This window comes from Arvicanthis niloticus, chromosome 2, assembly GCF_011762505.2.
Source record: "Arvicanthis niloticus isolate mArvNil1 chromosome 2, mArvNil1.pat.X, whole genome shotgun sequence".
NCBI classification, from domain to species: Eukaryota; Metazoa; Chordata; class Mammalia; order Rodentia; family Muridae; genus Arvicanthis; species Arvicanthis niloticus.
Window position 1 is genome coordinate 140,383,720 of NC_047659.1, and position 8,539 is coordinate 140,392,258.

Genomic DNA, 8,539 nt, shown 5'->3' on the forward strand with positions numbered 1-8,539 from the left:
CACTGCATGCATGTCATACATAAACTACCATATGTATACACATACATAAAATGAATGTGGAAATTTTCTTTTCCTCTTCCCCATCTTCTTTCCTTCTTCCTCCTTTTCATCCTCTTTTTTTTTTTTCTTATCTTCTTTCTTTTCAATGAAGTTGGCTAGCAAGATAGATCAATAAGAAGTGTTCTTGCCACCAAGCCTTATGACTTGAATTTGATTCCAGGGACCCACATGGTGAAAGGAGAGAGCCAACTACCATAGGTCCTATGACTATGTGTGTGATCCATGATACATAGGCACAAGTGCACATGCTTATGTGTACACACACACATACACAAACACACAGACACACAAAATACACAGACACAAAAATACACACACATGCACAAACACACACACACAAACACACACATACACAAACACACAGACACACAAACACACAGACACACAAAATACACAGACACAAAAAACACACACATGCACAAACACACACATACACAAAATACACACACATGCACAAAACACACATACATGAAATATATACACATACATAAACACAGACACACACACACACAAACACACACATACACAAACACACAGACACATAAACACACAGACACACAAAATACACAGACACAAAAACCACACACATGCACAAACACACACATACACAAAATACACACACATACACAAAACACACATACATGAAATATATACACATACATAAACACAGACACACACACACACACACAAACACACACATACACAAACACACAGACACATAAACACACAGACACACAAAATACACAGACACAAAAACCACACACATGCACAAACACACACATACACAAAATACACACACATACACAAAACACACATACATGAAATATATACACATACATAAACACAGACACAGACACAGACACACACACACACACACACACACACACACACACACACACACACACACACACACACACCTTTTTAAAACAATGCTTAGGAAGACTCTTTACCTCAGCTATTCCAGCATGGCTAATTTACAATGTCTTCATGATTTGGCTCAAGCCAAACTCGATCCCCTCCAACTTAGTCTCTGAATAAGTAAATTATTTAGCATTTTGCTTCAGAAGCCTCAAGGACTATGCTATTTTCTTAGTTTAGAAAAATTTTATTTCATTTTTAAAGACATTACTTGTCTGTTTTTATTTATGATTTTTTTGTTTCTCTCACTGGTAGTTTTTATTATATGTTTCTATGCATTGTACTCTCCTAAATATTTTATAATTTTCAGATTCTGTATATGATAAGAAATACTGTGTCTGGTTTGTTGATTATTATTAATGTCCTCTGATTTTATCCAAGTCACTAAAATTAACAAGTTTTCTTTAATATTCCATTTTTTGTATAGTCTTATATTTTGTCATTTGTCTGCCAATGAACAATTATATTATTTTCACATCTTGGTCTGCTGACTAAGACTGTAATGACCATGGGTACACACATATGTGTATCTAAGGAATTCACCTAATAGCCTTTGTCTACCCATACAGAAAAGAGATTTGTCTAGTCTTTGATAGTTTGATTTTTATTTTCTTCAGACATCTCCAAACTATGTTTTTATTAAAAGACACCAGCTGGCAGTTTCAGAAAACTGTTTCATAATTTCATTTATTTCATTTCTTGTACCAATGTTTATTATCACTTCTCTTTTTTATTCACGTGTCGGTGGGGTGGGCATGGGAGCAATGATGCAAGCCTTGGATGTTGGTCCTGGCTCTTAGCCTTGTTTGAGACATTTTGCTATTCATTATTGCAGATGTCAGATCACTTTGGAGTCTGTCTCCCACCTCCTTCTAGGATGACTGGGTTGGAGGAAGTATGCTACCTCATTTGGATGTGAATTTCAGCTTTATCCACTGAGCCATCTTCCCAACTTCTGTTCCTAGTGCTGTAAGGGCACAGTTATTCTGATTTTGGCTTTCAACTTCCTGAACTGCAAAGTCTTACCATTAGTGAATACTTTCAAAGACAGCATTGGACTATTTGCATATCAGTGTTGGAAAAAAATATCTTCTTAGGTTTCTTGTCTATCACATTGTTTCATCTAATTAATTCCCTCCTTTATCATGGAGGTGTATGAATCCCTTCTACATTGTGGATGCTAACCTTTTACCAAATGCATGGTTTTAAACATTTCCTTCTGATTAACAACTTTCCTTATTTATTTATTTATTTATTTATTTATTCGGCATTTCTCCTTTGCTGGGCAGGGGCTTTTTGGTGTGATTTAATCATCATTTTAGCTTTTGTTGCCTGAACTTTTGGTCTCATAGCCAACAAAGTATCACACAGATAAATATCATGAAATTTTCCCACTTTTATGAGTTTTGCAATTTCAGGTTCTTCTTTAAAAGCTTAATCTATTCTGAGTTGATTTTATACATGATATTAGATAAAGGTCCAATTTCCTTTCAGCATGTGAGTTTACAGTTTTCCAAACAAGATTGATTGAGGGAGGTATCACTTTCCCTTTGTGTCTTCTTGCTGTCCTTGTAAAAGAATGTGCAACCATGCTTATATCTGTATTGAGAATCTGTGCTTTATCTTGTTGGCCTGTGTGTCTGTTTCCCACCCCACAATTATATTTTTCTTCAGTACCTGCAAGTTTTAACATAATTTGAAAGCAAGAAATCTGATAGATACCCATTCCTTTTCCTTCAGGATATTTTATAGCTCACAAAGTTTAGAGTTGTTTGTGTCTTTTGGTGAAAATGAGGAAAATGCCATTGGGGTTTTGATAGTATTTTTCTGAATCTGCACATTACTTCCATTGGTAGAGATCTTTTTAGAATATTAATTATAGCAATCCATGAATGTGAACATGCTCTCCCACTTATGCATACCAGACTTTCTTTCATGAATATTTTATAGATTTTAGTACATGAGTCTTTTCTGCCTCAGTTTCCTCTTTAGTCATAAAAAATTTGCCTCAAAGTTTGCTCATAAATATTTTACTCTTTTTGATATAGTAGTGAGATTGCATTCTTGTGCTCTCATTTGAACACATTTAGTGTAAAACACACATAGAACTGATTTTATTTATTTAGTGTTTTAACCTAGGACTTTACTACATTTATTAGAATTTTTGGTTAGATTTTTGTTGTGTTTTGTGGTGGTAGAGAGATAGACCAGTAGTTACAAGGGCTTGCTGCTCTTGCAGGAAACCTGAGTTTAGATCCCAGCCCCCTCATGCTATGGACTTATAACCATGCAGTTCCTGCTGTATGGGACTTCAAGCCTCTTTCTGGTCTCAGAAGGTACTGTGCACACACACACACACACACACACACACACACACACACACACACATATGCAAATAAAATAAAAAGGTGGCTCAGTGGTTAAGAACAGCAGTTGCTCTTATGGTGACCCAGGGATGTTTGTAGCATCCACATGGTGGCTCACAAACCCCTGTAACTACAGCTCCTTGGGATCCAGTGCCCCCTCCTGTCCTCCAAAGGCTCCTCCATTACTCGGGGCCCACCCCAGCCTTTTAGCGTTCAGACTTGAAGTAGAACATGGAGTTGGGCAAAAGCCAAAAGACAGCTGATGTACAGCCTTATAATCCTTTCTAACTGTACTGGGAGCTAGAAGCTAATGACTTCTGGAAACTCAACATTCTATTGCTTGTTCTGTGGCTGAAAACCACTAGCTTCTTTTCTCTTTAATTTTCTGCTTTTAAATAAGTGCTAGGGAAACTTAACACTTTGTGCTTAAATAAGCACTGGAGGAATGTGACTTTTTGTTACTGTTCTGTGCTCCAATAAGCACTAAAACCTTAACTCTACTACTATTCCGTGCTTATTAAAGCTCTGAGAACTTAACTCTTTAACGCTCTTATTGATTGTGCTTAAGTAAGCACAAATTTCTGGCTATTTAGCAATGCTCTTTAGCATGGTGGGGATAAGTAAAATGATTTATTGCTATGGCTCCCTGGTGAATCAGCCAGGAGCACCTTGCTGGCCAGGGAAGAGGCTCAGAGCTCATTCACTCTTCTTGAAAGAGAAAGAAAGGAAAGGAAAGGAAAGGAAAGGAAAGGAAAGGAAAGGAAAGGAAAGGAAAGGAAAGGAAAGGAAAGGAAAGGAAAGGAAAAAGGAAAGTCACTCACACAGACAGATATACCCAGGGTGAAGCATAAAATGGCTACATCGATTTTCTTTATTGCCTTCAGCTCTGTATGGCTTTTAGATAAAAGTTCTTTATGTAAGGAAGAATTACCTCATGAATAAAATGTTACCAAAAAGGGGAGTTACAAAAAGATACCAAATACTAGTTCAAAGCAGTGTTTCATAAGTTCATCATAAGTTCAAAGCAACAGTTTTTACATGGCCTTGTTTTATCATGGTGCACACCTGTGCCTTCATCCCCTAACCTTAATGGTTTTCCTTGAGCAAATTTGTCCAAAGCCTATTTCTCTTTTTAGTGTAATTATGAAAGCTCATTGTATTTCTTATTATGCAGCCTTTACTTACTATTATGAGGAGTGGGCACATTATGTTCTTGATTCTAACTTTATTACATCTTTCTAGCAAAGCAACTAATGCCATCTTTTAAAACTTTCTTCCTAAGAGTATTTAAATCAAATCAGGAATTTTATAAAAATATTAATTCATTTAAATGGCATTAATTCATGAAAAGTTCATCTTTTTCTTGATCTGCAGGAACTCTGCTCAATAGAGTAGGCAAATGCCTAGGAATCCTGAAGGTATGTATGTAATGGTGACAGAAAGGCATATCAGCTGCAAGAAGCAATCCTGGGATGAAGTAACTTGGGACCTTGCCTCTCACAGCTCACTCATTGTAAGCCATGAAAAGATGGTATATATATATATATATATATATATATATATATATATATACTGAGTTATGAACAAACACAGTAAATAAATATATTATATAGAGATAGACAAATAGAATATAGAATATAGATAGATGTGGAAGATAGATGATAGATAGATAGATAGATAGATAGATAATTTAAAAAGGAAATCTGACCCTATAGAGAGGGTTAGTGTTGGTTTTCCTCAGTTTGTATGTGGTATATTTCTTTGTAATGTCTGATTCATCTTGTTCCTACTTGAACTCCTAACGTTGCTCAGAGTTGCTGTGTCAATTTTTCTGTGTTGACTTTGTTTCCAGCTCCAAGCTTTTCAAGGATTTACTCTAGTGTGTGGAAAGAATTAACTGTATAATTTTTGTAAAGACTATACTTTAGATTATGAATGGATACTTAACTGGGCAAAATGCTTTTGCACATCTGTTCAACTGATTGTGTTTTATATTTCATTTTGTTTATAAGACACATCATGCTAACTGATTTTTGCATGTAACCTCAAACATGTACCTGCAATATAAATTTTGGATGTTCACGGGGAGCATTTGATGCCTTCTTGCATTAGGTTGACCTGTGCTGTATTCAAAGTTTTGCAGGAATGTCTATAATAAATACCACACTGAAGTTCTGTCATTAGAACAATTTCAGTCTCATAAAATGTATTTGGAAACTCGTCCCATGGAAGGATCTTTTCTAATTTGTCTTGTATCATCTTTAAACTTAGAATAAGTTATTTTCTTAGCACACCTGTTTCTTAATCCTATTTTCCCATATGTCTTTTCCTGCTCTCAGCGAAAATGACTGCACTACCAGAGAATAGTCAGACACTCGGAGTCTGAACGAACACAAACAATTAGTTATGCTAATGACAATTACAGGAAAAGTGCAGTCCCATTATGGTCTCATCTGTTTAATGGCAATTTTCTAAATCTAAATATGTTTAAGGGGCATTTACATAGCATGTTTGATTAATTTTAATAGCAATTACAATTATGGAAAACAAATTTGTGAATCTGCTCTCCGTGCCCTTCCCAGAAGTGTCAAAAGCTCTTCATAGGCAAGATTAAGCAGAACCCATGCTATCTGAAAGTCCCTCTTTTATTGTCTGACATAGGGTCCATACAGGGTAATCTCAAAGCATTAGATATTTCTGTTTGACCCATCTAAATGCCTACAGTTTTAAGCTTCTCCTTTACATTTTAAACTGTAGTCTGTATTCATCAGCCAATGTATCAAAACCACCAATAATAGTTCTGCATGGCATTAATCCCAATCCATAGTGGTATTGGTTGGCTCAGTCCATATGTGTGGCCAGTGTGTCACATATGCCAGACTCTGGGGTAGTTACTAGAGATGGGGTTGCCCATGGGGTTGACTTGATTTAAAGGTGCAGTTGAGGAATTAAGCAGGGCAGTGTGGAGACAGGGTAGGTGTGTGAGAATGGGGTTGTCAGTGTATATTGAGCAGGAATAGAAGCAACTGACATCCACCCAGGCAAATTGGGGATGAAAAAATCCTGAGAAAGAGGCAGAAAGATTATCATTTCATACTCAGAGTTGTCTAAGCTACTTTTGTGTTGTTTTGGTGAAATAACCAAGGCATAACCAAGGCAACTTATAAGTGGAAGCATTTAATTTAGGGCTCATGATTTCAGAAAGTTAGACTCCATGACTATGGTAGTTTGAATAAAAATGTCTCCCATAGAATAATGAGAAGTGGCACTATTAGGAGATGCTGCCTTGTTGCAGTAGCTTGTTGGAGGAAGTGTGTCACTGGAGGTGGGCTTTGAAGTTTTCCAATACTCACCAGGCTAAGTATCATTCACTCTTTCCACTGTATGAGGATCCAGATGTGGAACTCTTGGCTACCTTTCCAGCACCATGCCTGCCTGTGTGCCACCATGCTTTCTGCCATGATAATGGACTAAACCTTTGAATGGTAAGCCTGCTCCAATGACATGTCCTTTATAAGAGTTGCCATGGTTACAGCATCTCTTTACGACAATAAAATCGTAACTAAAACAATGACCACCACGGTGGGGACCATGCAGCAGACAGGAAGTATCAGGTGCTAGAGCATCAATTAAGCATTCAGATATTGGGATACAGAAAGCTAATAGCAAATAGGGTGGGCTCTTGAAACTTCAAAATGTGCTCCCAGTGACACACCCCCAACAAGCTTGCACCATCAAATCCTTCCCTCAAAATTCCCCTAACAGGTGACCAAGTATTCAAATATATGGGCCTATGGGGGGACATTTCCATTTAAATGGCATCAGTAATCAACTTGACTGGGTTTAGAATAACCAGGGGCACATACTATCACACCTGTCTTTATAGGACCTCTTCAGAGAGGTCAACTGAGGGGAAAAGACCCACTCTGAATGTGGACTGTACCATCCCTTGGGCTGTGAGGGGCAGATTGAAAAAAGGAGAAAATGAACTGAGTACCAGTGTTAATTCCCCTTCTGCTTCCAAACTGCAGATGTCAATGCCCCATGACTTCCCAGCCAGGATAGACTGAAACTCACTGAAACTGTGAGCCAAGATAAACACTTGTTCTTTATATTAATTTTAGTTATCTATTTGGCAACAGCAATGAGCAAAGCAAGTAATAGTAAAAACAAATGAAGTATTTGCAAAAAAAAGAGATAATACTTTGTCATGTCATGTAACTTGTTTGACAGGAACGTGAGAGCAAGAGGAGGTGTCAGGTGACAGCCAATGGTGACAACTTCCCAATATAGAGTGAAAGGCACCGAATAGACATTCAGACTCTTTAAATTTTACTTGGGCAGTATAATCAATTAGGAGTGGATTAAGAGTCTTTCTTGCATAAAGCATGCTTTGAAATAACTGGCTTTCCATTAATGAACGCATATACTAGACAGCTAATTAATTCTGTAGGTATTTTCAACAGCTCACGCTTCGCAAATTCTTGTATTCAAGCTTGATGATGGCTCATGAATATTAGAAATATTTGGTTTTGGTTCATGTAACTAACCAATCAAAATGTCCTAAAGGAATAGAACCTGTATCTGTCACACAGGTCTCGTTTCTTGCTCATGTCACCACCCAGGACCAAAGGATGTTAGCTCATTTCCTCTCTGACTGCCTCCCAGCCACTCCCCATGGCTGATCTACCCGTAATGGTGGGCAGTCTCCTCACCTGTAAGAACCTGAGGATTTAAACCTGCCTCAGAAGCTGGGGGTGGCTGGTGGGTCCACAATGACCAGTGCCATTATAGCAGCTCTCTGAACAATTAAAACTACTGTGCAGACCTCAGCCGCTGGCCTTCTCATGACAGTGAATGTCTGAATAAGTGGCTTCAGGTACTGGCTTCAGGTGATATTTGAGAGGTGGGGGCTGCTGATTCAATGATTTTATAGTATAATAAATATCCATATCAGTACATTGATAGATTTGATTTAATATTTCCCCAGAGTCAACCAAAAAATAATTGTTTTCTTGAGCGGTTTGTTTACGGTTTGGATGTTTTATCTACTTTGTGGAGTGCTAGTTTAGCAATCAAAGAAGCATTACACAAATTTTAAACAACACCAACGAATATATCATAATATTCTTTTTTACTAATTTTTCCTGTCTACTCTCTTTATTCCTTGTAAATATTATTGATGTTTCTCCTCT